Here is a 9109-nt window from a genome sequence, read left to right on the forward strand (position 1 = left end):
GCAACGGCTCTTTCCTCGGGATTTCCTCGGAATTTTTAAAATCCTCAACGGCTCTCTTACGGCTATAATATATCCTCGGATATTTGTCGGTGTTTTCCGAGGAATATTACTTCCTCGGTATTTCATCGGTATATTCCGAGGAAATTCTGAGGAAACCCAAATTTTGGGTTTTTTCGGAATTTCCTCGGAAATTCGTCGGAATATTCCGAGGATCTCATTTTCCGTCAGAATGTCCGTCAGAATTACGATGTTTTCTTGTAGTGATTACAATAGGAAAGCCCTAACAAAATATTTACATAATATAAGAGAATATCTTATTGATATCATGAGAGATACAAGTGTATCTCTATATGCCCCCTCGAGATGAACGAACAGAAAAAAGTCCTATCTTGAAAGAATGTATGTTCAGTAAGGAGCGAGTGACCAGCTTGGCGAGAGTATCAGTTAATTGGTCCTTTAATGAGACACTAAAAAAAGCTGACTGAGCTAATTCTCAAATATAGTAGTAGTCTAATACCACATGGAGTTTTTCATGCGTGAATAGAGAAGAATAGATGTGTTTCAAAAAAAAAAAAGAATAGAGAAGAATAGATTTATTAGAGCACTTCCAACAAAAAGTTCTAAAATGAAATTCTTAGAATAAAAAACAAAAATAGTCAAAAGATAAGAGAGAGAATAGAGAAGAGTTCTAAGACTTTTTAGAATTTTACTCGAACTCCATGTGATATTTGTAGATTATTGATTGGTTGAATTTGTGTTTTACAATTAATTTTTAACTAGAGTTTGAACCGCGCATCCGCGAGAATATTGGTTCTTACGTTTTATAAATTGATATTTATTTTTAATGATTAGTGTTATATATTTTAGATGTGTCGCCATATAACTATTTGTATTCAAAAGATACGGATTGAATCATGTAATATAGTTATTTATGGTACAAATATTTCGAACCCGTTTCAGATACATTTGTTATTTGCATATTTTAGGTTCATATACACCAGCACCAAACCATCTAAACCCAGGAAGACCCAATTTAAAATCCACATAAATTTATAATATCCAAACGATGCCTAATTTCAAAACCTAAAAAAAATCTGATACACAAAAGAAACAATTCATACCTGAATGGGTATCCAAATGTCCATGCTTAACTGATTTTGTAAATAAATAAAAAAACTCTTTATATGTGTTTGGCTAAATTAAGAGAAATAAAAATAGTTTTTATCTAGTAAAATAGTTATATGGTGTGAAAAATTAAGTGATAATATATGTAATACATTTTCATTATTTTGATTTAGGTTTTTATTTTGTTCACATAAACTATGTCTTTGAATTATGTGGATTGGTTACGTAGTTTTTCGCCGATTGAAACTAAGATAATAAATAGTAAATTAGACTAAACCGAACTTGTAACCATATGCAAAACCCAATTATTTTATATTTTGATTGTTATAATTGGTACAAAGTTAATATTGATTAACTAATAAATAAAAATCTGTATTATTATTATTATTATTATGGTAATATAATGAATGATGTGATGTATCATTAGTGTAATCTATATATATAAAAAACTGTTTGCTTCTCTCACAGGCTTCCACGTTATCGTCCACATAGGAAAGTCGCACGTCCTGGAGCCGCCACGTGTCCACTCACGCTAAACGCTCTGTTTCATTAAGTCTTCGGCGTAGTGGGCTTCGTTCGGGTGTTCTGTGTCTGGGCTTATCCATATCCGGCCCGAAAGCACAGAAGTCACCTCTGTAACCTTAATCATCTTCAGACAAGAAACGAAGGTCGCATCTCCCCATCCTTCGACGGCGAGTCGATGTCGTTTCCGCTTTACCTCACCAAAAAGGTCCGAGTTAAGAGCTCGTGTTTAATCCCATCAATTCGCTCCTCCACTACGTCGTCTTCAATGCTCTGATTCGATCTGAAATGCGGTGATTTTACAGTATAAATATGTGTGAGATTTCTCCCTTCTCCATTTCACTGATTTGTTGTCGTCGTATTTTCAAGCACTGGCCGTTACCGGAGTCGGTCTAGATATCTCTCCACCGCCGGTTCAATCTTAGGGGGCATTGACTCTTCCTTCTAATTCAGCCCTCTCGGAGCGAGCAGCTTGCTTCTGTGATTGTTGATGAGCAGAAGAAGTAAGGCGGAAACGTCTCCGGTGAGACTACAACTACGAGATTGGTACCTTCTAACGCCAACTCTAATCTGGAAAACGTAAAACCGAGCCTTGTGAGACAGATTCATCTCAGCGTAGTTTCATTTCCTCCATGACTTCCAAATGAGCCTACAATCTATGTATCCTTATTTTCTCTCAGAAAGTTTCTTCATTTCCAAGTGTCTTTTGTTTTGATTTTGATTTTTTTTGTATCAGATATATATCAAAGAGCGAAACTTTCGAGCTCACCATTTTTTTAACTATTCAGTTAGATTTGATGTTGGTTCAAATGAACTTAATTATAGTTATGGGTCGCTACTTTTTTTCTTATATGAACAGGGTCTTTAGTCTGCTTCACTAGATTTGGGTTTATATAGTGAATGGAATCACTCTGTTCTAAAGTTTATGGTACAAGTAAAATCTATCTGGGTTTGAGAGCTATGAGATTCTTAGTGTTCTATCTTTCTCTGATTCTAAGCGGTGGAAAACATTATTTTGGCTCTAAAAATTCAGATTCCTGTGTCAAATTTTCATGGTACTTGACAAGATTACAACTTTTCTTACCATGAAAAGACATAAAATTTATAACTTGCATTGTTGTTTATAACTTGCATTGTTGTTGCTTGCTTTTATGTTAATTGTATATGCCTTGTGAGCTCATAGTAGTTATACATTTACAGGTTTTTGATCTTACAGATGTGAAACACCATGATTTTGTATGTTAAGGTTTGGCGTTTTTGGGACCTTTGCAGCGAAAGGGGATGATTGCGCAAGAGAATGCAGACAAAAGATGCAGATCATGGTGTGTAATATTTATACATCTTTAACATTACCAATGTGAATTGAATTTGTTGAGTTTGTAGCAATGATGATGATGATAGGTAGCAGGTGGTGATGGTACAAGTGCTCGGGTTCGCCCATCTCTCCTCCCTATTTCTCGAAATATATCCATAAGTAGGTGGCGATGTCAATATACTGTTGACGGAAGTTATCAGCTGGCATAACTCCATGTATAGTAGTGACATTCTTCCCCTCTCAAGTGTTTAATACAAGTCATCCACCATGGAGTTTTCTTTATAAATAAGCTTTTGATTGGAAATGGCTGAAAGTGATAAGGACCCAGTAAGTACTCTGGGTAAGTAAGTGTATTCATATAATAAGAGAATAAACAGCGTGTCATTGTTGGTTTGTTTCAAAGACGAGATAAAAAGCCTTACTAGAAGCTTTTAAGACATTTTCTTCCATGTAAAAGAAAAAGAATGTTATAAGAACCAATGTCTGTAAAAAAATCATCCTTTTATTATCATCAATCAACACTTCCAACAATTGTATACACATCTTGGACAGCAATAAAAAGAGCAAATGGCATGACGTACTCCTTTAAAAGAGCAACATTTGAGTTTAGTTCCTGACCTACACAAACACAACAATAGTTGACATAATAAAACTCAGATTTCAGATGAAAAGGTCCAGGTATATAAATGGAATCACAGATGGTATATCTGTCGTTGAGCATCCGGTTAGTGTTGGCATTATTTCCAAAAACAAGGAGTCATAGCTTGATGCTCAACAATGACATGTATGACCAAGAACATGTGAGAAATATAACACATTCTTACACCAAAATGATGTAGGACATTCAAAACAGAGGAAATATCTAATTTTATAACTGTCTAACTACTTATATTTTATACATATTATGATATTTATATACTAAATAAACATTGATAATATATAATCAAAACTAAATTTAAACAAAAAAAACAGGACTTTTTGCAGAATTGACCTATAACTTAAAGTCAAACACAAAACTAACCTCCTTTTTTTTTGAAAATTGGTTTTGCCCTATTCACCCCACAAATTCATATAATTTACGAAAATGCCATCAATTTTTTTTTCCTTTTTTTTTTTGAAAATGACATTTTTACTCTTTCACCCTCATCATCTTCAAGTAATTACAAGATTGTCATTGTCATCAATACCACAACCACCATGAACAACCAATTTGAAGCTCTTAATGCTCCCAAAATCGATTTACCCTTCTTCTTTTTCCATTCTTGTGAACTAAACACAACATATCTTTCACTTTCTCTCCACAATGAGCTAAAAAAACCCAAGATTTTGATTCTAATATTTTTATGGTTCATAGAGTCATAGAAGCTAACGATTCTGGGTGGGTCACTTTCGTTTGTGATTCTGTGTGCTTGGAGAAGCCTTATGTATGCTAAGGAACTTATCTCACCAATTTAAGGTATGACATCGAGTTTTTTTCCAGATCTGTTCGTCAGACGACTTACTTGGGAAGTCGTCTGGCTGTAGACAACTTACCTGGAAGTCGTCTGGTCAACGCAGAGGTTATTTTTGCAATTGACTTTGAAATTTGTAACCTGAGACGACTGAAAGTTAAGTCGTCTGTTTTTGTTTGGTTTCAAAAAAATTTCCAAAGAACCTAGACGACTTACATTTCAGTCGTCTTAGGTTAGTTTTGCATTTGACTGGATAATTTCAGAAGTTTGACTTCCCCAGACGACTTACATTTCAGTCGTTTGGCGAAAATTAAAATAATAATATTTTTTTTTTAAAGTAGACGACTTACAGTTAAGTCGTCATAGGTTAGTTTTGCAATTGAAAAAAAAACTTCAAAATTTAATTATACACAGACGACTTATACTTCAGTCGTCCATGAGACGACTTACTTGTAAGTCGTCCAGGATTTTTTTCTGAGATTCTGGTCAAACCTCGTAAATCCTGGACGACTTACATTTCAGTCGTCTCGTGGACGACTGAATTATAAGTCGTCTGTGTATAATTAAATCTTGAAGTTTTTTTTTTCAATTGCAAAACTAACCTATGACGACTTAACTGTAAGTCGTCTACTTTTTAAAAAATATTATTATTTTAATTTTCACTAGACGACTGAAATGTAAGTCGTCCAGAAAAGTCAAACTTCTGAAATTATCCAGTCAAATGCAAAACTAACCTATGACGACTGAAATGTAAGTCGTCTAGCTTTTTTGGAGTTTTTTTTAGCCAAACAATAGTAGACGACTTATTTTTCAGTCGTCCGAAATAACAGATTTCAAAGTCAATTGCAAAAATAACCTCTGTGTTGACCAGACAACGTATAGTTTAGTCGTCTGGACAACTTAGATTGAAGTCGTCCGCGTCTTCTCCGCTAGTTTTTAAGTCTTCTACGTTAGTTTTTGAATAACTTGTATTTTTAAGAGTGATAAGTAACTTCAAGATATGTAAAACTCATATTTACAAAATATGTTCTCTCCCTTAGTTTTACTAAATTTGACTAAGTTTTTCAACGCAAACTTATAATAAAATATGATATGCTTTGACTAGTTACTATTGTTTGTTTCCATCTCTTAAGTATTATTGTTATAGACAATAATGATGACTATTGTTATGAGTTGGAAGAAGGGTTAAAATACTTCTTAAAATGTTGTATCAATATAAAGCTACCAACATTCTTGTTTATTAAGATGAGAAAAAGGCCATTGGAGTTTATTATTGCATATGAGAGATCCAAAGATAAGAAAAAGGCTACTGAAGTCTATTATTTCATTGATTTGTAAATGTGTAAACACATTGTTAGCACATTTAATACATCTTGGAAAACATTATTACTGGTTTTACCAAAAATTCACAACTAAAAGAGTAGACATGCAATTCACAAAACAGATCACAAACAAAACTATTATAGATCATTCCTCTACAAAGACAAGCTTGGATTCCACTTGAGTAGACAAGACCACACGACTTTTAAGAAGTCCAGACGACTTCTAAGAAGTCCAGACGACTTCCAAGAAGTTCAGACGACTTTGTCAGAAGACTTTTAGGAAGTTCAGACGACTTCCAGACGACTTTACAGGAAGTCCAGACGACTTTACAGGAAGTCCAGACGACTTTACAGGAAGTCCAGACGACTTTGTCAGAAGACTTCGAAGAAGTCCAGACGACTTCCAGACGACTTCCAGACGACTAACAGGTAAGTCGTCCCAGAAGTCTTCCAGATCTGAAAAACCTGCATATTAAATCCAGATCTGAAAAACCTGCATATCCAAAAACGTTCAAATGGCTTAAAAACAGAAAAAATGAGTGAAAGATTAGATAAATCTACCTTTACAGAACACACAAAAATACATATCTAAAAATAATAGATCTACCTTTAAATTAGTGGAAGATGAGTACCATCTAATTAAAAACCTGCAAAAAAGATATATTAGTAAGAAAGACATGAGACAAAACTGGAAAATTCATATAAAGTTTGGTGTTTTCAAGTCAAAGAGATTAGAGTGGGTTTGGAGAGTTTTAGTTTGGGAAAAAGGTAAGAACTTTATACAACAAGAAGTTCCCAAATGAAGAAAAATCAGACATAAGAACTTACCAAAACGCTCAGATCTATTATGAAAGGGAGACTTCGTCAGAAGACTTCCATGTAATTCAGACGACTTTCTGGAAGTCCAGACGACTTCCCTGAAGTCCAGACGACTTCCCTGAAGTCCAGACGACTTCCTGGAAGTCCAGATGACTTCCTGGAAGTCCAGACGACTTCCTGGAAGTCCAGACGACTTCCTGGAAGTCCAGACGGCTTCCTGGAAGTCCAGACGACTTTGTCAGAAGACTTCCAAGAAGTCCAGACGACTTCCAGACGACTTCCAGACGACTAACAGGTAAGTCGTCCAAGAAGTCTTCCAGATCTGAAAAACCTGCATATCAAATCCAGATCTGAAAAACCTGCATATCCAAAAACGTTCAAATGACTTAAAAATAGAGAAAATGAGTGGAAGATTAGATAAATCTACATTTATAGAACACACAAAAATACATATCTAAAATTAATAGATTTACCTTTAAATTAATGGAAGATGAGTACCATTTGATTAAAAACCTGTAAAAAAGATAGATTAGTAAGAAATACATGAGACAAAACTGAAAAATTCATATAAAGTTTGGTGTTTTCAAGTCAAAGAGATTAGAGAGAGGTTGGAGAGTTTTAGAATGATGAACATTACATTTTTGTTGCAGCCATTTGAGAGGAGGAGAGAGAATGTGTAAATTTTTCTTTATATAGGGAGACAAAAAATCCAATTAGATTAAATATTTTTTACTCAGACGACTTCCTGGGCGACTTACATTTCAGTCGTCCGGTGAAGAAATTAAAACAGACGACTTACATGTAAGTCGTCCAGAAGAGTTTAATATTTTAGCGGGAAATTAAATATTTTTAGCGGAAAACTAAAATAGAAGACTTTCCAGACGACTTACAAGTAAGTCGTCTGGTTTAAATTATTTAAGCGGGAAAATAATTTTTTTAAAAAAATTTAGGCGGGAATATTTGGACGACTTACATGTAAGTCATCTGTTTTAATTTCTTCACCAGACGACTGAAATGTAAGTCGTCCGAGTAAATTATTCAACAGACGACTAAAATATACGTCGTCCGAGTAAATTATTCAACAGACGACTGAAATATAAGTCGTCCACACCCTAAACATAACCCCTAAACTTAATTATCTAATTAAAGACTTCATAAAATCAAATCAAACTTGAAAAGTGTTTACTATACACATAAATAAACACATATAGGTGAAAACTAATTTTTGAAAAAAACATTTTAGTTTTCCAAAATCTAACCCTAACAATACATACAATACTACAACATATGTTTGCCAAACTCCTAAACCAAAGTATTTCATGATTCACTACTTCCACTCATCTATCTTCAAAACAAATCAATTTTATCATATCTTAATTTATATCACTTAAAACTGTTTATAATTACTTGATTTTTATTTTTCACGCATCAAAATATTTTTTTACAAGATTTATAAATTATTTTTAAAATAAACCGGTACCAGACGACTTACACTTCAGTCGTCCAGACGACTTCCAACATCTCAGACGACTCAGACGATTTACTAGGGCTATATTCGTAAAATGGCTTCTGTTTTTTTGTTTGGTCACAAGGGGCTGAGCTGTAATTTCACTAGGCTTTTAGGTTAGTTTTGCATTTGATTCAAGTTTGGGTATAAGTTTGGGGTTAAAATCAAGTTGTGGGTTAGTTTTGGCAAAAACCCCCAAAAAACAAGACGAATAAGAATATGTAAGATGGGAAGTTCATGCATATGCATTATCTAGAATACGATCAATATGATAACAATGGCGGAGATATGGGAGGCGATCAGCAAATTCATGCAGAGGTCGAATCAGCAAATACATATCAGGAGACGTCTATGTCTTTTTGTGCACGAGACGTCTATGTCTTATTGTACAATTCTATGTGTCCAGTTCGGATGAAAAAACAACATATTATAAAAATACACCGAAGTCAAACAATTTTTTTTTTATCTCTGGAATTTTATAAAAAGAAACTCAGCCCAACGGAGCTAAGCCCAACACAATACAAAATAAAAGGGTGACACGAAGCCCAACTATCATAAAGACGAAGGACCAACACACATGCCTAACACACAAAAGGTAAACCGTCGAGGAAGCAAGCTACGACACGTCATCTTCCACGTGTACGATCACTACAAGAAAACACATGGTTAACGACGAAAATTAACGAGGAAAAACAATCCTCGTAAATTTGCGTCGAGTTTACGACGAATTTACGTGAAAAACTAAAGTCATCGTTATTTCCTCGTAACGTAACGACAAAAATATTTCGTCGTAAAATGGATGTAACTTTACGAGTATTTTACGAGGAAAAACTATTTCCTCGTAAATACGACGTAAACTTTGCGTGGTATTTACGAGGGAATAGTTTACGTGTATTTAGCGACGTAAACTTTGCGTGGTATTTACGAGGGAATAGTTTACGTGTATTTAGCGAGGAAATTTTTGAATCCACCAACTTTATAGGTGTTACACGTTTTTTTTGCCCACCTAATTAATTTTCATCGTAAATTCATAGCAAAATTACAACTA

The 9109-nt window shown here is 34.2% G+C and overlaps 1 long non-coding RNA gene across 2 annotated transcripts; it reads left to right on the plus strand.

The window, feature by feature from the left end:
* The first annotated feature begins 216 nt into the window (after nt 1–216).
* LOC106414062 lies at nt 217–3477 on the plus strand. 2 transcript variants are annotated; one of them, XR_002660978.2, is made up of 3 exons: nt 1693–1940; nt 2017–2969; nt 3049–3477. It is a non-coding gene; the product is annotated as an uncharacterized LOC106414062 (long non-coding RNA). The 2 variants fall into 2 exon arrangements; XR_002660977.2 differs by having other exon boundaries at nt 217–2969.
* Nucleotides 3478–9109: the final 5632 nt, after the last annotated feature.

The sequence above is a fragment of the Brassica napus genome, chromosome C9, assembly GCF_020379485.1.
Source record: "Brassica napus cultivar Da-Ae chromosome C9, Da-Ae, whole genome shotgun sequence".
Taxonomy (NCBI): domain Eukaryota; kingdom Viridiplantae; phylum Streptophyta; class Magnoliopsida; order Brassicales; family Brassicaceae; genus Brassica; species Brassica napus.